The sequence below is a fragment of the Oncorhynchus clarkii genome, chromosome 9, assembly GCF_045791955.1.
Source record: "Oncorhynchus clarkii lewisi isolate Uvic-CL-2024 chromosome 9, UVic_Ocla_1.0, whole genome shotgun sequence".
NCBI lineage: Eukaryota > Metazoa > Chordata > Actinopteri > Salmoniformes > Salmonidae > Oncorhynchus > Oncorhynchus clarkii.
In genome coordinates this window covers 55,598,985-55,617,959 of record NC_092155.1, presented here as the reverse complement: position 1 = coordinate 55,617,959, position 18,975 = coordinate 55,598,985, and positions in this window count along the sequence as shown.

The window sequence follows — 18,975 nt, the reverse complement described above, 5'->3', positions numbered from 1 at the left end:
TCTCTCTCAGGCAGCCAGTCTATAAATGTGGAGTAAATGATAAAGCCTCAGAATTTATACTGTGTGTAAGGCATCTTGGGACTGGCAATCTTTCATTCGCTTTTCCCCCATCCAAGGATGATATTGCAGATACTGCACATTCAATGGGGCATGTTCCCTGGCACTCACTTCATTAAAATCAGAGCGGGATCTCCCAGTCTGTCACCGAAGGATTTACTGGCTTATAAAAGTGTTTTATCTCATGTATTCTCTGCCCCCTTTTTTCGCCGATCATGCTCACATGACATGAAAAATAAGATAAGAACAAATCAAAAGATAAAAACACAGTAGGTGCTATCATTTCGCTATCTATTTCATATTTGAAAGCATCGGGCACTTTTGGAAAATGATTTCGGATGGAGGAAGTTCTCTCGGATAGGACAGAATACATACACATTTTTATGTCGCTTATCATACACCTCAAGGCATGTACTGTCTTCCATATTTCTGACCCCATTGACAGTTGAATGGGTGATGTTTTCTTAGGGCCTCAAAGTATATAATCTGAGCATGACAACGACATTCTTATTCGCCTGTTGGGAAATAGAATAATCTGGTGGATTGATCATGTCCTAGTCTCCATTTACCCTTTTATTTCACACAAAATACAGGCCTCTTCCTGGAACTGACAGTTATCGTATTCCATCATAGCCTGTCCATTGTAGAGCTTAGTGTTTTTCCTGTTTTTTTGCCAGACTATCCCGTTTTCAGGCCTGTGAATAAATCTTATACCTTGCATTCTGAGGATAGCTTCAAATGGAGGTCTCCCTTGGGCACAGATCTAGGATCAGTCTAGGACCCTCATCTTTCCAATAAGGGGAGGAAAATTCACTGCTGACCAATGCTTAATGCAACTAGGCCCAACTTCACCCTCCACTGTGGATAGGGGACAAAGAAATAACAGTTTTTTAGGGGATAGACTGCAAGTCTCATCCTGGGATTCATTACAAGCCAAAGGACAGAAAAGTGGAAAAAAATAAAACTGCCTGGCAACAGAGGAGGAAGGAGGCCACAGACAACCTATCCCTCTGAGCAACAAAGAAACCCAGGCTACGGAAGTCACGGAATGAGTGAGGACTGAGCTAATGAGAGCAAAAAGGAGAAACATGGGTCTGGGGCAGTGAACCTGAACTATGATCCTTGGCATAGGAACAACTCTTTTGGACAATAAATCAACAGCAATAAATGTATCATCGATGACGAGTATCCTTAGGGAGATCATTATGTAATGCCTTTGCCTACTAGAAGTTGAGAAAGAAAATCCATATAAATCTAGCCAGACTGCTGACACAATGGAGGAGGCTCTAAACCTGTTTTGCATTGAGCACGCTTAATTAAGGAGTAAATCTACTCCCAAGTCTTGAAGGGGGGTCCTCATTGACACGTCTTGAAATGTTACACTAATGCTTATTTAGTCTTGGGCAAACAAACTTGTTCACGTGGTCTTCATATTACGCGCTCAATGGAAATAAACAGGCAGCTTTGCCTCGGTCATCAGCTGTGTGTGAATGCATTAAAAGTTCCCTTTCACAACATTAGCAGGTCTCTTGATCAGACCGCTGACAGATCTGTGGCAGACACCAAGCGTCTTTTTATACCGTCCAAATTAGTCATCCGGCTGAGCCGTTGTCGTCATCAGCACCACCACTGCCACCACCACACCATGAGACTGCAGTCTGCCATGAAAAATGTAAGCAGGCTAATTCCTACGGATTATCAGGAACTTTTTATAAGGGTGTTCACAGTAGCTCAACTTGGTGTGGTAATAACAGAGTTGAATGCAGTTTTCTGTACTGAGGTAATATTTTCATATACTGTATATGCCTCACATGCGACTCGTAATAAGACTATGCAATTTGTATATTAACAAAGCCGATTAAAATGAATTATTTGACTCTAAGATGTGTAAGCAAGCATTAGGCTATGCATGATAGTTGATAAGCAATAATTAAGTCTGAGAATTGAATAACAAAGGCAAATGTTTTTTGTAAAATGTATGAATTCAAATACAAGGTATAAGCTTAAGTTAAAAGGCAATACTGGCATTAACAAAGCATTACGTATCTAGGTATGATCAGAGAGGGAGAGTTCAAGGTCAGATTGTGCCTTTCCATATAGGATTCAACCCAGTGGAACTTTTCAGTTCCATCTACGCGGTCTGGCGACCGTATCTCACTGGGCCATAGCTCCAACTGACCTGCTTTCACTCAGGGCCAAAGCCAGGCCACTGGTACTTTCAGCTGGAATTTACATAACAGCTAACTGTGAACTTTAACACCTTCTCACAAAGCAACTGTTTTGATTAGCAGAGGTTGTTGATTCTGCTCTTCACAAGTTCTCACTGTCAACCCTAGCTATAGAAACACAATTTCTCTAGTACAACATACGGGTGGGTGTAGGCTTAGCCCTGATTGATGCGGTCTCTGTCACCTAGAGCTGCATGGCAAATAGTCCAGGAACACAAGGAAAGGACAATACCCAAGGACTAGTCAGCCCTTCCCCCTCTGACAGGCCAAAATGTAACTCTGTTACATTATCCAGAGGACTGACTATTGAATGTGTGATAGATAGAATAATGTAGTATCCATTTTTGCTATCTAAAACCTGTTTACTGAGGATAATTCTGATGCAATCTACAGTACATATGTGTATGATCTCTGTGCAACAGTGCCTTGCTGTCACACCCTGACCATAGTTTACTTTGTATGTTTCTATGTTTTGGTTGGTCAGGGTGTGGTCTGAGTGGGCATTCTATGTTACATGTCTAGTTTGTCCAGTTCTATGTTCGGCCTGATATGGTTCTCAATCAGAGGCAGGTTGGGAACCATATTTAGGTAGCCTGGGTTTCACTGTGTGTTTGTGGGTGATTGTTCCTGTCTGTGTTTTCACCAGATAGGGCTGTTTAGGTTTTCGTTACGTTCATTACGTCCTTTATTTTGTAGTGTTTGTATTGATTCGTGTTTTACGTTTGTTTAACGCTGCATTTTGGTCCGACTCTCTATCTCATACAGAAAACCGTTACAGAATCACCCACCACCAACGGACCAAGCAGCGTGTCAACAGGCAGCAACAGCAGCGTAAAGAGGAATGGACATGGGAGGACGTTATGGACAGCAGGAGTATGGACTATACTACTTGGGAGGAGATCGACAGGTGGGCGGCCGACCCAGGGAGAGTGCCGGAGCCCGCCTGGGATTCGCTGGAGCAGTGCGAGGAAGGTTATCGTAGAATGGAGGCGGTGAAAGCAGAGAGGCGCTGGTATGAGAAGGCAGCACGGCGACGCGGATGGAAGCCCGAGAGGCAGCCCCAAAAATTTCTTGGGGGGGGATAACAGGGAGTATGGCTACGCCAGGTAGGAGACCTGCGCAAACTCCCTGTGCTTACTGGGGGGCTAGAGAGACCGGACAGGCACCGTGTTATGCAGTGGTGCGCACGGTGTCTCCAGTGCGGGTGCATAGCCCGGTGCGGTATATTCCAGCTCCGCGTGTCGGCCGGGCTAGATTGAGCGTCGAGCCTAATGCCATGAAGCCGGCTCTACGCAGCTGGTCTCCAGTGCGTCTCCTTGGGCCGGCTTACATGGCACCAGCCTTGCGCTCGGTGTCTCCGGTTCGCCTGCATAGCCCAGTGCGGGCTATTCCACCTCGCCGCACTGGCAGGGCGACCGTGAGCATTCAACCAGGTAAGGTTGGGCAGGCTCGGTGCTCAAGAGCTCCAGTGCGCCTGCACGGTCCGGTCTTTCCAGTACCACCTCCACACCCCAGCCCTCCGGTAGCAGCTCCCTGCATAAGGCTTCCTGTGCGTGTCCTTGGCCCAGTACCACCAGTGCCAGCACCACGCATCAGGCCTACAGTGCGCCTCGCCTGTCCAGCGCTGTCGGAGCCCTCCTCATCTCCAGCGCTGTCGGAGTCTCCCGCCTGTTTAGCGCTGTCAGAGCTTTCCGCCTCTACAGCGCTGTCGGAGTCTCCCGCCTGTTTAGCGCTGCCAGAGCTTTCCGCCTCTACAGCGCTGCCGGAGTCTCCCTCCTGTTCAGAACTGCCAGTCTGCAAGGAGCTGCCAGTCTGCAAGGAGCTGCCAGTCTGCAAGGAGCTGCCAGTCTGCCAGGAGCTGCCAGTCTGCAAGGAGCTGCCAGTCTGCATAGAGCTGCCAGTCTGCAAGGAGCTGCCAGTCTGCAAGGAGCCGCCAGAGCTGCCTGTCTGCAGGATGCCGCCAAAGCTGCCAGTTTGCAAGGAGCCGCCAGAGCTGCCAGCCTGCAAGGAGCCGCCAGAGCTGCCAGTTAGCATGGAGCAGCCAGAGCCGCCAGTCAGCATGGAGCAGCCAGGGCCGCCAGTCAGCATGGAGCAGCCAGGGCCGCCAGTCAGCATGGAGCAGCCAGAGCCGCCAGTCAGCATGGAGCAGCCAGGGCCGCCAGTCAGCATGGAGCAGCCAGGGCCGCCAGTCAGCATGGAGCAGCCAGGGCCGCCAGTCAGCATGGAGCAGCCAGAGCAGCCAGTCAGCATGGAGCAGCCAGTCAGCATGGAGCAGCCAGAGCAGCCAGTCAGCATGGAGCAGCCAGAGCTGCCAGTCAGCATGGAGCAGCCAGTCAGCATGGAGCAGCCAGAGCTGCCAGTCAGCATGGAGCAGCCAGTCAGCATGGAGCAGCCAGAGCTACCAGTCGACCGGACTCTTCCAGATCTGCCAGTCGACCAGACTCGTCCGGTTCTGCCAGTCGACCAGACTCTTCCGGATCTGCCAGTCGACCAGACTCTTCCGGATCTGCCAGTCGACCAGACTCTTCCGGATCTGCCAGTCGACCAGACTCTTCCGGATCTGCCAGTCGACCAGACTCTTCCGGATCTGCCAGTCGACCAGACTCTTCCGGATCTGCCAGTCGACCAGACTCTTCCGGATCTGCCAGTCGACCAGACTCTTCCGGATCTGCCAGTCGACCAGACTCTTCCGGATCTGCCAGTCGACCAGACTCTTCCGGATCTGCCAGTCGACCAGACTCTTCCGGATCTGCCAGTCGACCAGACTCTTCCGGATCTGCCAGTCGACCAGACTCTTCCGGATCTGCCAGTCGACCAGACTCTTCCGGATCTGCCAGTCGACCAGACTCTTCCAGATCTGCCAGTCAACCAGAGTCTTCCAGATCTGCCAGTCAACCAGACTATTCCAGATCTGCCAGTCAGCCAGACTCTTCCAGATCTGCCAGTCAGCCAGACTCTTCCAGATCTGCCAGTCAGCCAGACTCTTCCAGATCTGCCAGTCAGCCAGACTCTTCCAGATCCGCCAGTCAGCCAGGATCTGCCAGAACCGCCAGCCAGCCAGGATCTGCCGGATCCAACTACCTGCCTGAGCTTCCTCTCAGTGCTGAGCTTCCTCTCAGTGCTGAGCTTCCTCTCAGTGCTGAGCTACTCATCAGTCCCGAGCTACCTCTGTCCCGAGCTGTCCTTCTGTTCCGAGCTGCCCCTCTGTCCCGAGCTGTCATTTAGGAGGGTAACCTATCTAGGGACGCTAAGGAGGTGGACTAAAACTATTATGGAGTGGGGTCCACGTCCAGCGCCAGAGCCGCCACCACGGACAGATGCCCACCCAGACCCTCCCCTATAGGTTCAGGTTTTGCGGCCGGAGTCCGCACCTTGGGGGGGGGGGGGGGGTACTGTCACACCCTGACCATAGTTTACTTTGTATGTTTCTATGTTTTGGTTGGTCAGGGTGTGATCTGAGTGGGCATTCTATGTTACATGTCTAGTTTGTCCAGTTCTATGTTCGGCCTGATATGGTTCTCAATCAGAGGCAGGTGTTCGTCATTGTCTCTGATTGGGAACCATATTTAGGTAGCCTGGGTTTCACTGTGTGTTTGTGGGTGATTGTTCCTGTCTATGTGTTTTCACCAGATAGGGCTGTTTAGGTTTTCGTTACGTTCATTACGTCCTTTATTTTGTAGTGTTTGTATTGATTCGTGTTTTACGTTTGTTTATTAAAACATGGATCGAAATCTACACGCTGCATTTTGGTCCGACTCTCTATCTCATACAGAAAATCGTTACACTTGCAAAAGCATTCATCCCCTTTACAAGCTGTAATTTGAAATTATTTTTATTTGGATTTCATGTAATGGACATACACAAAATAGTCCAAATTGGTGAAGGGAATTTAAAAAAATATATATTTAAAAATTCAACAACAAGAAAAGAAAAGTGGTGCATGCATATGTATTCACCGCTTTTGCTATGAAGCCCCTAAATTAGATCTGGGGCAACCAATTTCCATCAGAAGTCTAAATAAAGTCCACCTGTGTGCAATCTAAGTGTCACATGATCTCAGAATATATACACCTGTTCTGAAAGGCCCAGAGTCTGCAACACCACTAAGTAAGGGAATACCCCCCTGAATTGGACAAAAATGAATGGCAAGATATTGGCATTGGACAAACCATATACACGATGTCCAATACCACCCAAAGCGGCGTTGATTCGTGCAAAGTTAATGGCAAATGCCATATGGCAATTGCCAATTGTAACACTTCAAAAATCCAACAGGGGGCGAGTGCGCTCCACCTGGGTTTTTCATAATGGAAATGCAACCCAAGTCAACATCCAAAAGCAAAATTTTGAAAAAATGATTTTTTTTTCAAAAACTTTTCACCCCTTAAAAAAGTGCTTTCTGGGCCTTTTTTCGAAATTATTTCAATTTTTGTGTCAATTACACATGTATAAGAACTTTATCAACATACTTTAGTCATACTTTATTATCATTTTTTTTTTTTTTTACTTGTGCATAAGGCATATGTTTTCTCCATTTGGAATATGATTTCATAGGAAGTCAAAAGTCAAAAGTCAAAAATGTCAACATTTTATAAAAAACTTCACACACCCTCTTACTTCTACCCCCTCCTTTTTCGAACATTCTGTTAAAAATCACGCAACTTTTCAGCGTCCTGCTACTCATGCCAGGAATATAGTATATGCATATGATTAGTATGTGTGGATAGAAAACACTCTGAAGTTTCTAAAACGGGTTAAATCACGGCTGTGACTATAACAGATCGTGTGTTTCATTGAAAAACGCAAGAAAAACTGCTCTCTGAAAGCTAAAAATAATTTCCATAAGTCACTTCCATGGGTTGTTAAAAGGGGACAAAATTTAATATCGACCTGCATGCAATTCATACAAATTCCACACGATGTCGCCATTGTCGTCATTTTCAATTGAATTTTTTGTTGGAAAATCCAACAATCTGGCTTCCGTTTCTTCCAGTCTCCACCAGGATGCTGTAAATGTGGACATTGGCAGCCATTGATTTGCAGACAAGGAGCTATTGAATAGACATCGCCCTGTAATCATTTTGATAGATTATAAACGTTTACTAATACCTAAAGTTGGATTACAAAAGGATTTCGAAGTGTTTTGTGAAAGTTTATCGTCGACTTTTTTAATTTTAAAAAATGACGCAGCGTTTAAAAACGATGTTTTTTTCTGAATGACACAGCTTCCATAGAAAGCTATTTTGGGTATATATGGACCGATTTAAACGAAAAAAAGACCCAATAGTGATGTTTATGGGGCATATAGGAGTGCCAAGAAAGAAGCTCGTCAAAGGTAATGAATGTTTTATATTTTATTTCTGCGTTTTGTGCTGCGTCGGATAAGCAGAGTCTTTGTTTACGTCGCATTCAGGCATTGTGAGGTGTTGCATGCTATCAGATAATAGCTTCTCATGCTTTCGCAGAAAAGCATTTTAAAAATCTGACTTGTTGGCTAGGTTCACAATGAGTGTAGCTTTAATTCAATACCCTGCTTGTGAATTTTGATCAAGGTTTGAGTTTTAACGAGTACATTTAGCATTTAGCGTAGCGCATTTGCATTTCCAGGTGCCTACTTGAGACATATGCGTCTCAAGTAGAATCAAGAAGTTAAAAAAGTGCTTTCTGGACCGTTTTTCAAAATTCTTTCGAATTTTGTGTCAATTACACACGTTTAAGAACTGTATCAACATACTTTATTCGTATTTTATTATCATAATTTATTTTATTTTTTTTACTTGTGCATAAGGCATATGTTTTGTCCATTTGCAATATGATTTAATAGGATGTCAAAAGTCAAATTTGATTTTTTTTTAAAACTTTAAAAACTAAAAAAAAGTGCTTTCTGGACCGTTTTTCGAAATTGTTTCGATTTTAAGACAATTAATCATGTGTAAGAAGTGTATGAATATACTTTTGTAAAATGTTATTATCATAATTTTTTTGTTTTACTTATATGATACTGATACATACTTACTAAATATGATTTGTCCATTTGCAATATGATTTCATAGGAAGTCAAAAGTCGTTGTGTTGATTTCATCGTGTCCATTTGGTGATGTTTTTTCACTATAGAATCATATTGCAAATGCGCGTGCAACTGGTAACCGAAAAAAAAAAAAAAAGATTTCATTATGTCCATTTGTTTATGTTTCCTTACTTTTTCAAAGTCACTGTGCATTTGCAATATGTTTTAATGGGCAGGTACCATCACGAATTTGTCATGCTCAAAATTCAAACTATACTTTGCTTAAACTATACCTTTGTCAACTTGTATTATCATAATTTTTGTTTGTTTTACTTGTGCATAAGGCATATGTTTTGTCCATTTGCAATATGATGTCATAGGAAGTCAAAAGTCAAAGTCAAAAGTAACGATTTTCCTCCGTGCAACTGGTGATCTGAAATGTGCAACTGGTGATCTGAAATGTGCAACTGGTAACCCCAAAAAAATATATTTTGATTTTTTTTGTTTATGTTTCCTTACTTTTTCAAAGTCACTGTGCATTTGCAATACGTTTTAATGGGCAGGTACCATCACGAATTTGTCATGCTCAAAATTCAAACTATACTTTGCTCAAACTATACCTTTGTCAACTTGTATTATCATATATATTTTTTTGTTTTACTTGTGCATAAGGCATATGTTTTGTCCATTTGTAATATGATGTCATATGAAGTCAAAAGTCAAAGTCAAAAGTAACGATTTTCCTCCGTGCAACTGGTGATCTGAAATGTGCAACTGGTGATCTGAAATGTGCAACTGGTGATCTGAAATGTGCAACTGGTAATCTGAAATGTGCAACTGGTAACCCAAAAAAAAAATGTTTTGATTTTTTTTGTTTATGTTTCCTTACTTTTTCAAAGTCACTGTGCATTTGCAATATGTTTTAATGGGCAGGTACCATCACGAATTTGTCATGCAATAAAAATCCTGCAGGAATGTGAAATTGACTGGCCCGATGAACTCGGGATGGCTTTGCAGTGATTCTGGTTCATCTCAATCGCTCGTTAGGGTAGATTTCAGAATGTTGCTTTTGGTGATGGTACCTCACTGTTTAAACATATTGCAAATGTACAAGAGTCAAGTGGACAAGAGTTCATCAGTCAATTAGATATCATTCTGACACCAAACTGATACAAACTGACACCAAACCCACTTTTTCCAACTCGTTTAGTAGCCAACTATTACATACTTCAGAGCTGGCCCAAAATTCACAACGCCTTCGGTTCAAACCATAAAAAAACCATAAAACACGTAGTTACGTTCTAGCTGCGGGTCCATTTCTTATGTTATGTGTTGGCCTAGCTGAGACGACCCGGAATCCCAAGTTTCGGCTCGATAGGTCATTTGGTGTCCGAGAAAAACCCTAATTGGTGCTGAAAATCCACTATTTTCCATGACTTGCTACGGGGTCCTTGAACGAGCTATCGGACAGAAACGTTGGGGTCTGTCTCTATGGGCCGAGCCGGTTTCAATGCACCTAGCCTTGCGTCTCTGAGACTTTTCTAAACGTCGTCATTTTCGTGATGGTCAAAATGAATTGAAGGTATTGCAACTGTACGAGGCTGTTTCTCGGTCCGAGAACCGTCTAGAGCCACGTAACTCACCACGCACCATCGACCGGAGGTCTAGAACAGGTTTCTAAAGTTTCGGAACTCTAGGTCTGACGGTTCTTTTTTAGCTCCAACAAAGCTAACTATTGCAGCCACTGTCTGTCTCTACGCACCCCAATACGTCCCTCCTTCCAAGTTGTGTTTTAGTGTGATTTTTTTTTCCTTTGAATTTTTTTGGGAAAAATGACTGATTTACAGTTCATGGGGGTTGCCTAATCACATATATGAAGTTTTGGACAGATCTGACTTTTTTAACCCTTCGAAACAGCCCCTGAGACACCAATTATGGCACTTCCGGTTGGCACAGGAAGCTATAAATCAACACATATCCTCATTTGGGTATGCTGTTACAGAATCCTGAGTTTTAAGCCCTTACGTTAAGAACTGACTGATTTACACAGGGTTGAATGCACTATGTCTGTCAAACTGCAGGCAAGGTATGGGTAAACACTTTTAGGGTGATTTTAACCACTTCCGGTTGGTCCAGGAAGCTTAGAATCCACACAGGTAGACCTCATAGTGGCCTGATGGACTGGTACCAAAGACAGGTTCATACGGCATTCATAACCCATATAGACTTCAGGTTGAAATTAGGGGTGCAGGCAATGTATTCCTATGGGGAGAGATGACACTGTAATCTGTGAGATCAAAAAACACTGTTTTACTGTTAAGGGTTAATGCCACACGGTCAAGGTTAGGCTTGCACAGATCGGGAGGACCTTAGGAACATTCATGTGGTGTAATTTTTCTTCTCACCCTAACGGTTCTCTCACTGTCACTCAAAAGCAAATGACATTGTGGGGCAGGCTTCATTTTGGGCCTACTTTTCTAATGGTCGTTGCGCTTAGACCGAGCGAGCTACGGTCAAGCGGGATAGATCGTTGAACTCAGCACAGTCTGGAGACTATGGTGATGCCATTTTTTGTGTTGATTTCAGAATGCCATTTTGGTGATGGTCCCTCTCCGTTTAAACATATTGCAAATGCACAAAAGTCAACTAGCTAGTCAGTGTCCATCAGTCAATTAGATGTCATTATGACACCAAACCCACTTTTTCCTACTCATTTAGAAGCCAACTATCACATATGTCAGACCAGTCCCATAATTCACAGCGCCTTTAGTTAAATAATAAAAAGGTAAAACACATAGTTACGTTCTAGCTGCAGGTCCAGTTCGGACAGTATGTGAAGGCCTATGTGAGGCGACCCCGAATCCCGAGTTTCGGCTCGATAGGTCATTTGGTGTCCGAGAAAAACCCTAATTGGTGCTGAAAATCCACTATTTTCCATGACTTGCTACGGGGTCCTTGAACGAGCTATCGGACAGAAACGTTGGGGTCCGTCTCTATGGGCCGAGCCGGTTTCAATGCACCTAGCCTTGCGTCTCGGAGACTTTTCTAAACGTCGTCATTTTCGTAATGGTCAAAATTAATTGAAGGTATTGCAAATGTACGAGGCTGTTTCTCGGTCCGAGAACCTTCTAGAGCCACGTAACTCACCACGCACCATCGACCGGAGGTCTAGAACAGGTTTCTAAAGTTTCGGAACTCTAGGTCTGACGGTTCTTTTTTAGCTCCAACAAAGCTAACTATTGCAGCCACTGTCTGTCTCTACGCACCCCAATACGTCCCTCCTTCCAAGTTGTGTTTTAGTGTGATTTTTTTTTCCTTTGAATTTTTTGGGGAAAAATTACTGATTTACAGTTCATGGGGGTTGCCTAATCACATATATGAAGTTTTGGACAGATCTGACTTTTTTAACCCTTCGAAACAGCCCCTGAGACACCAATTATGGCACTTCCGGTTGGCACAGGAAGTCACCACATATCCTCATTGGGGTATGCTTTTACAGAATCCTGAGTTTTAAGTCTTTACGTTAAGAACTGAGTTATTTACGGAGGGTTTAGTATGTGTGTGTTATTTCAGAAAATCATAGAAAATCACAGAAATCTCGCAGAGCTCCGCAGCACACTTTAAAAAGATTCGTATGAACACCCTGCAACTGGATCTGTAACCGTTGAAAAAAAAACGCCTATTTGTGAACATCACCAATTTGTCATTGTTCCGTTTCTCTTAAATGACGATAGATAAATGGCTGGTTCTTTTTTTATTGACACCGGAGGCTCCTTGACTTTGACCTGAAGTGGAAAAATAATTTCTCTATTTCCATTTTGGACCTTTAATCCCAGAAAAATGGCCATAACTCAAAAACCGTTGAGGCCTAGACGCCATCTTGTTCGGGGCCAACTGCCCATTATGCCAAACCTACGCTCACCAAGTTTCGGCTTCTAAATATTTTCAGTTTTCGAGATAAGGCCCCGTCGTGATTCGTGATGTTTTGCCAAATTGCCATATGATTCCGTATGCCCTCTTGTGGGAATTTCCGGGATAGCGGAAAAACGGTCAAAAACTTGTTTATTTTATAAAACGGTAACCGAATGTCCGACAAAGTTCATTTGATGACTTCCCGGTAGGTCCGGCCCTACCGCACGGCCCGACGCCGACCGCGAATTTTACAAACGATTTTGGACGTCTAGTAAGGGACCGTACATTTGCAATATGGACTTTTTCACTAATCATACACGAAATGCCGAAATGTTCCCTTAAGGTATGTAAGCCCACATTATACTAGTGGATTTTCTGGAAGCAGGACCTCATGATGGTTAATTAGGGAGTTGGATGGCAAAGTATGCTCCTGACTAAAAATGTCTCTTCATCAGCCCTTCTAACTTAAAGCAGTTAATTCTGTCAGCGTTAGGATCTTTTTTTAGGGGAGAAACTGCCCATTTTACACTTCATTCACAATTTTACAGCATATATGACAATGTAAAACAGGAGGAAATTTCGGAAAACTCCCCCGCTCTCTGACCAGACCGACAGAGAGCCTAAAGGTTTTGCTTATTTTGTAGATTGTTTGAAATGAGATTAACTGTATTAATTTCAAATAAAATGGTGTAATGAAACTTTGGAAAGATGGGGATATTTTTTACAAAAAGCTTTTTGCTTTGGCTTCCCTTCAGACACCCCTAGCCAGCTAAATATATTTTCTCTTTCCCTGGCCACCCTCATTCCTATTAGGGGATCAGAAAGTGTGCAAACAGCAGCCTGATGGGAGGCTTAATCAATCCCTTAAGCACACAAGTCCACACAGTGGTAAATAGAAATGTTTGGCCGCCATCTCACCTTGGGCCCTGCGTAACAGGGCCTTGACATTCCTGGAGAAAGGGGGTACCCCACATAGCCTTGTTCCTCTCTAGGTTTCTTCCTAGGTTTTGGCCTTTCTAGGGAGTTTTTCCTAGCCACCGTGCTTCTACACCTGCATTGCTTGCTGTTTGGGGTTTTAGGCTGGGTTTCTGTACAGCACTTTGAGATATCAGCTGATGTACGAATGGCTATATAAATACGTTTGATTTGATTTGGTAAAATATTATGTTAAGGGGTGGGGGAAGCAAAGTTGAACACCCGTCTAGATTGACTAATCGGGGGAATGTTAGGATATAGCAAGGGTCATGGACTGTTGACCTCCCCTCCAGAACATACTCTGGTAAACCGGGGCACATATCGCAACACAGCACACTTCTGATGTAGAGATGGAATTTAAGTGGATCATTAGAGACGGAGATGAACACAAACCATCTGCATGGGAGGAGGAGGCGAGAGCGATAAGAGTGAGGGGACAGAGAGATAAAAAAAGAGAGACAGAGAGTGGAGGCTCACTGCCTTGTTAATATTCCGCTCGTCTCTCCTTATCCTCTCAGCGCAGGCAGGTAGGCAGTCAAGTTGGAAGAGTAAATAGTCTCAGAAGCTTGCTCTTTTCCCAGCCTCAACTTTGTTTCATGTTGCTTGGAGGAGGCTTTGATATGGGGCCTTTATATTTTCTCTTTGTGCTTCTCTCGCCACCAACTGCATGATGCTAGCTTCCCTGTGTGGGACTGGGACCCTCTGTCTCCCCAAACCCGTGGAAGGTGCCCCAATTAGGGCCAGCAACATGGAAGACCCCTAAAAACACGTGGCAGGTGGAGGGCTGAAGGATGGGAGAATGGCGTCTACAGGGGCCAGACCCATCTCTCCTCCTTAAATGACCCACTAGCTACCCTCTTCTGCGCCTTCTGATTTCCTACATTCCTACAATCTCCTGCTCTCTTGTTTTGTTGGTTGCACTAGCATCAGGAAAATAACGAATGTTTAATGATATCTGAGAAGAATTGTATTCCCCATCAAATGGAATTACATATTATTATATAACACTGCTCTATTTACATTTTCATTAGAGTTATAATAACTTATATTCTCACTAATTATATGTCTGGTCAAACTGATTGCTCTGTACCACATGGCCATTATAGCCCCACTTTGATGTCAACCCGGGTTGGGCTGGCTTTGGTGGGCCAGCTCAAATTGCATTTCCACCACTGCTGTCACGCCCTGGTCTTAGTATTTTGTGTTTTCTTTATTAATTTGGTCAGGCCAGGGTGTGACATGGGTTTTGTATGTGGTGTGTTTTGTCTTGGGGTTTTTGTTAGGTATTGGGTTTGTGGCTTAGTAGGGGTATCTAGTATGGCTGTCTGGAGTGGTTCTCAATCAGAGGCAGGTGTTTATCGTTGTCTCTGATTGGGAACCATATTTAGGCAGCCATATTCTTTGAGTGTTTCATGGGTGATTGTTCCTGTCTCTGTGTTCGTTTGCACCAGATAGGCTGTATAGGTTTTCCCGTTACGTTTGTTGTTTTTGTATTGTTCGTTTTTTCATCATCATTAAATATGTATCAAGAATGTATGTATATGTATCAAGAATACCACGCTGCATTTTGGTCCGACTCTCCTTCACCTCAAGAAAACCGTAACAACTGCTTCCAGAAATTTGAAATTATGTCATGTTGCTAGCTAGCTAGCAAGATGTTGAAGACTTGAATCCCCCCTCACTATGCTGTAATTCATGTTACCCCATGGTCCTGCCAGTGCAAGTCAGACTCATGAGCCATGTATTTAGCTTAGTAACATTAGCTAGCTAAACGGCTAGCATAGCAGACTAGCTAGCTTAATTCCTACCTTGCTTGCCATGGCATTGGCTATTAGCTCAGCTAGCTAGCTAACCAAGCAAAACAAATGTCAGGTTTGATAGTGTAGCTAGCTAACTTTCAATACGACCTGGCCAGCTAAATGATTAATTTTCTTTATTTCTGATTTTTGTGAATGTTATATTTTGCTGGAAATGGCTGTGCTTATTGTGGTTTGGTGGAGACCTAACATAATCGTTTGTAGTGCTTTCGCTGAAAAGCCTATTTGAAATCGGACACTTTGGTGTCTCGTTGTTAACGAGAATAGCTTTAAAATTATATACAGTGCCTTGCGAAAGTATTCGGCCTCCTTGAACTTTGCGACCTTTTGCCACATTTCAGGCTTCAAACATAAAGATATAAAACTGTATTTTTTTGTGAAGAATCAACAACAAGTGGGACACAATCATGAAGTGGAACGACATTTATTGGATATTTCAAACTTTAACAAATCAAAAACTGAAAAATTGGGCGTGCAAAATTATTCAGCCCCCTTAAGTTAATACTTTGTAGCGCCACCTTTTGCTGCGATTACAGCTGTAAGTCGCTTGGGGTATGTCTCTATCAGTTTTGCACATCGAGAGACTGAAATTCTTTCCCATTCCTCCTTGCAAAACAGCTCGAGCTCAGTGAGGTTGGATGGAGAGCATTTGTGAACAGCAGTTTTCATTTCTTTCCACAGATTCTCGATTTGATTCAGGTCTGGACTTTGACTTGGCCATTCTAACACCTGGATATGTTTATTTTTGAACCATTCCATTGTAGATTTTGCTTTATGTTTTGGATCATTGTCTTGTTGGAAGACAAATCTCCGTCCCAGTCTCAGGTCTTTTGCAGACTCCATCAGGTTTTCGTCCAGAATGGTCCTGGGGCGGCAGGGTAGCCTAGTGGTTAGAGCGTTGGACTAGTAACCGGAAGGTTGCGAGTTCAAACCCCCGAGCTGACAAGGTACAAATCTGTCGTTCTGCCCCTGAACAGGCAGTTAACCCACTGTTCCCAGGCCGTCATTGAAAATAAGAATTTGTTCTTAACTGACTTGCCTGGTTAAATAAAGGTAAAATAAAAAAAAATAAAAAATTTGGCTCCATCCATCTTCCCATCAATTTTAACCATCTTCCCTGTCCCTGCTGAAGAAAAGCAGGCTCAAACCATGATGCTGCCACCACCATGTTTGACAGTGGGGATGGTGTGTTCAGCTGTGTTGCTTTTACGCCAAACATAACGTTTTGCATTGTTGCCAAAAAGTTCAATTTTGGTTTCATCTGACCAGAGCACCTTCTTCCACATGTTTGGTGTGTCTCCCAGGTGGCATGTGGCAAACTTTAAACGACACTTTTTATGGATATCTTTAAGAAATGGCTTTCTTGCCACTCTTCCATAAAGGCCAGATTTGTGCAATATACGACTGATTGTTGTCCTATGGACAGAGTCTCCCACCTCAGCTGTAGATATCTGCAGTTCATCCAGAGTGATCATGGGCCTCTTGGCTGCATCTCTGATCAGTCTTCTCCTTGTATGAGCTGAAAGTTTAGAGGGACGGCCAGGTCTTGGTAGATTTGCAGTGGTCTGATACTCCTTCCATTTCAATATTATCGCTTGCACAGTGCTCCTTGGGATGTTTAAAGCTTGGGAAATCTTTTTGTATCCAAATCCGGCTTTAAACTTCTTCACAACAGTATCTCAGACCTGCCTGGTGTGTTCCTTGTTCTTCATGATGCGCTTTTAACGGACCTCTGAGACTATCACAGTGCAGGTGCATTTATATGGAGACTTGATTACACACAGGTGGATTGTATTTATCATCATTAGTCATTTAGGTCAACATTGGATCATTCAGAGATCCTCACTGAACTTCTGGAGAGAGTTTGCTGCACTGAAAGTAAAGAGGCTGAATAATTTTGCACGCCCAATTTTTCAGTTTTTGATTTGTTAAAAAGGTTTGAAATATCCAATAAATGTCGTTCCACTTCATGATTGTGTCCCACTTGTTGGTGATTCTTCACAAAAAAATACAGTTTTATATCTTTATGTTTGAAGCCTGAAATGTGGCAAAAGGTCGCAAAGTTCAAGGGGGCCGAATACTTTCGCAAGGCACTGTAAGACACGTATGTTTTAGAAATTGTAATTATGAGATTTCTGTGGTTTGAATTTGGCGCCCTCTATTTTCACTGGTAGTTGTCATATCGATTACGATATTGGGATTGCAGCCATGACAGGTTAATGGCAGGGTGGCCGATTATTTTTCCTGAAATGCGTACACATGCTGATTGATGAAGCCTGCCCTGCCTGGTTCACAATCAGCTCCCTTGTTTTGCTGACATTGAGGGAGAGGTTGTTTACCTGCCACCACACTGTAATAGTGTCTACCTCCTCCCTGTCGGTCGTCTCGTCATTGTTGGTAATCAGAGTTGTTTTGCTCAAAGCGTAAGAAAAAGGTGTTTAGCTCTTCCGGTAAGGTGGCATTGGTATCTGCGGCATGACTGGCTTTCTTTTTGATCGTTAGAAGCCCCTGTCACATACACCTGTATCTGACCTGCTGAAGTGCTCTTCTACTGTGTTCCTCTATTTGTCTTGCGATCTTGATCGATCTACGTAGGTCGTATTTGTACTGATTAACCATACAGTTTCCGCCTGTGTTTATAAGCAGCATCTCTCTCCTTCAGTTTCCTGATAAGGCTGCCTTCAATCCACAGTTTTTGGTTCAGATAAGTTTGGAAAGACACCATCACATCTATGCATCTTTTGTATGAGTCCGGTGACTGAGTCGGCGTATTCGTTGATTTCATTCCCAGAGGCGACCAGGAACATATTTCAGTTCATGTGATCAAAACAATTTTGGAGCATGGATTCTGATTGGTCAGACCAGTGTTGTACAGACCCGATCCCCAGAAATTATCTTGAGTCTTTGAAGTGGAATGGGATTAGTGTGGTGTGTGAAAAATCCAATACTTTAAGTTGCATGCGATACAAATCACATTATTGTGGGAGCACCTCCTCTATGAATTAGGCGGAGAAGGTTTGAACCCTAAGCAACCTGCATACACGTTGTTTGAAGTACAATAGACCGACAAAGCTACTGTAGTATGTCAAAGCTGTGTGCTGGAAATCCTTAGTAGTGCATGGGTGAAGTAGACATTGTGGTGCGCATATGCATTGTCTTTCTTTGTTGGGCTTCAGACCAATGCCTACTTCTTACATAAAACATGTATTTTGTGCTGGCTGTTACATGGGGCTCTCCCAGTGCCACCGAGGCCTCAGCTTGGCCCTCGGCCAACCCTTCCAGTTAATTGAATTGATGCTGGCCACTGCGAGCGGCCGTTGCAGCTCTAAAATATACAGCAGAGGCTGCGGAAAACAGGACAATTATTAGAAAGCCAGTAACGAGGGCTGACAGAAGTGTGAAATCTGGGGCCCTTTACCGGTCACAGTTCAAAATCCCCATTAAACTGCTGTTGGAGATAAGCAGGGAGAAAGGATGCAGGGCCACAATTACTGGAGACCAAGAGAGATCTACGCAGATCCAATCATACACAGCGTCCAAAAGCATCGCCTTGGCAACCGTTCAATTTGAACGGAGGGGAGAGGAAAACAAGTAAATATTGTTTACATAAATACAATTTAGGACATGATATTTCCAAGGCTTGAGCCACTAAATTAGAGTGCTTTGAAAATCGTGTTATTTAAAAGAGGAAGTAAAGATAAAATCTGAAATTGGCCCCTGAACACACAGAAATAGTAAATTATTTGTGAGCTGAGCTGGCACTTTCTTGATCCCTTCGACACAATTTCATATGGTATCTGAGTTAACCACAACACCCTGTTTGTGTATCTGTGACTGTGGACTCACTTTATTCAAAGGACAGAAAAAACTAAAGGCAACAGCTGCCACAAAAGACCTTTAAAGCTGCAGGTATGGGTGGTTAAAGGCGTGTCCAACACACTAGTGCCATTTTGAATTAGGCCTGCAGGCCAATGGTTTG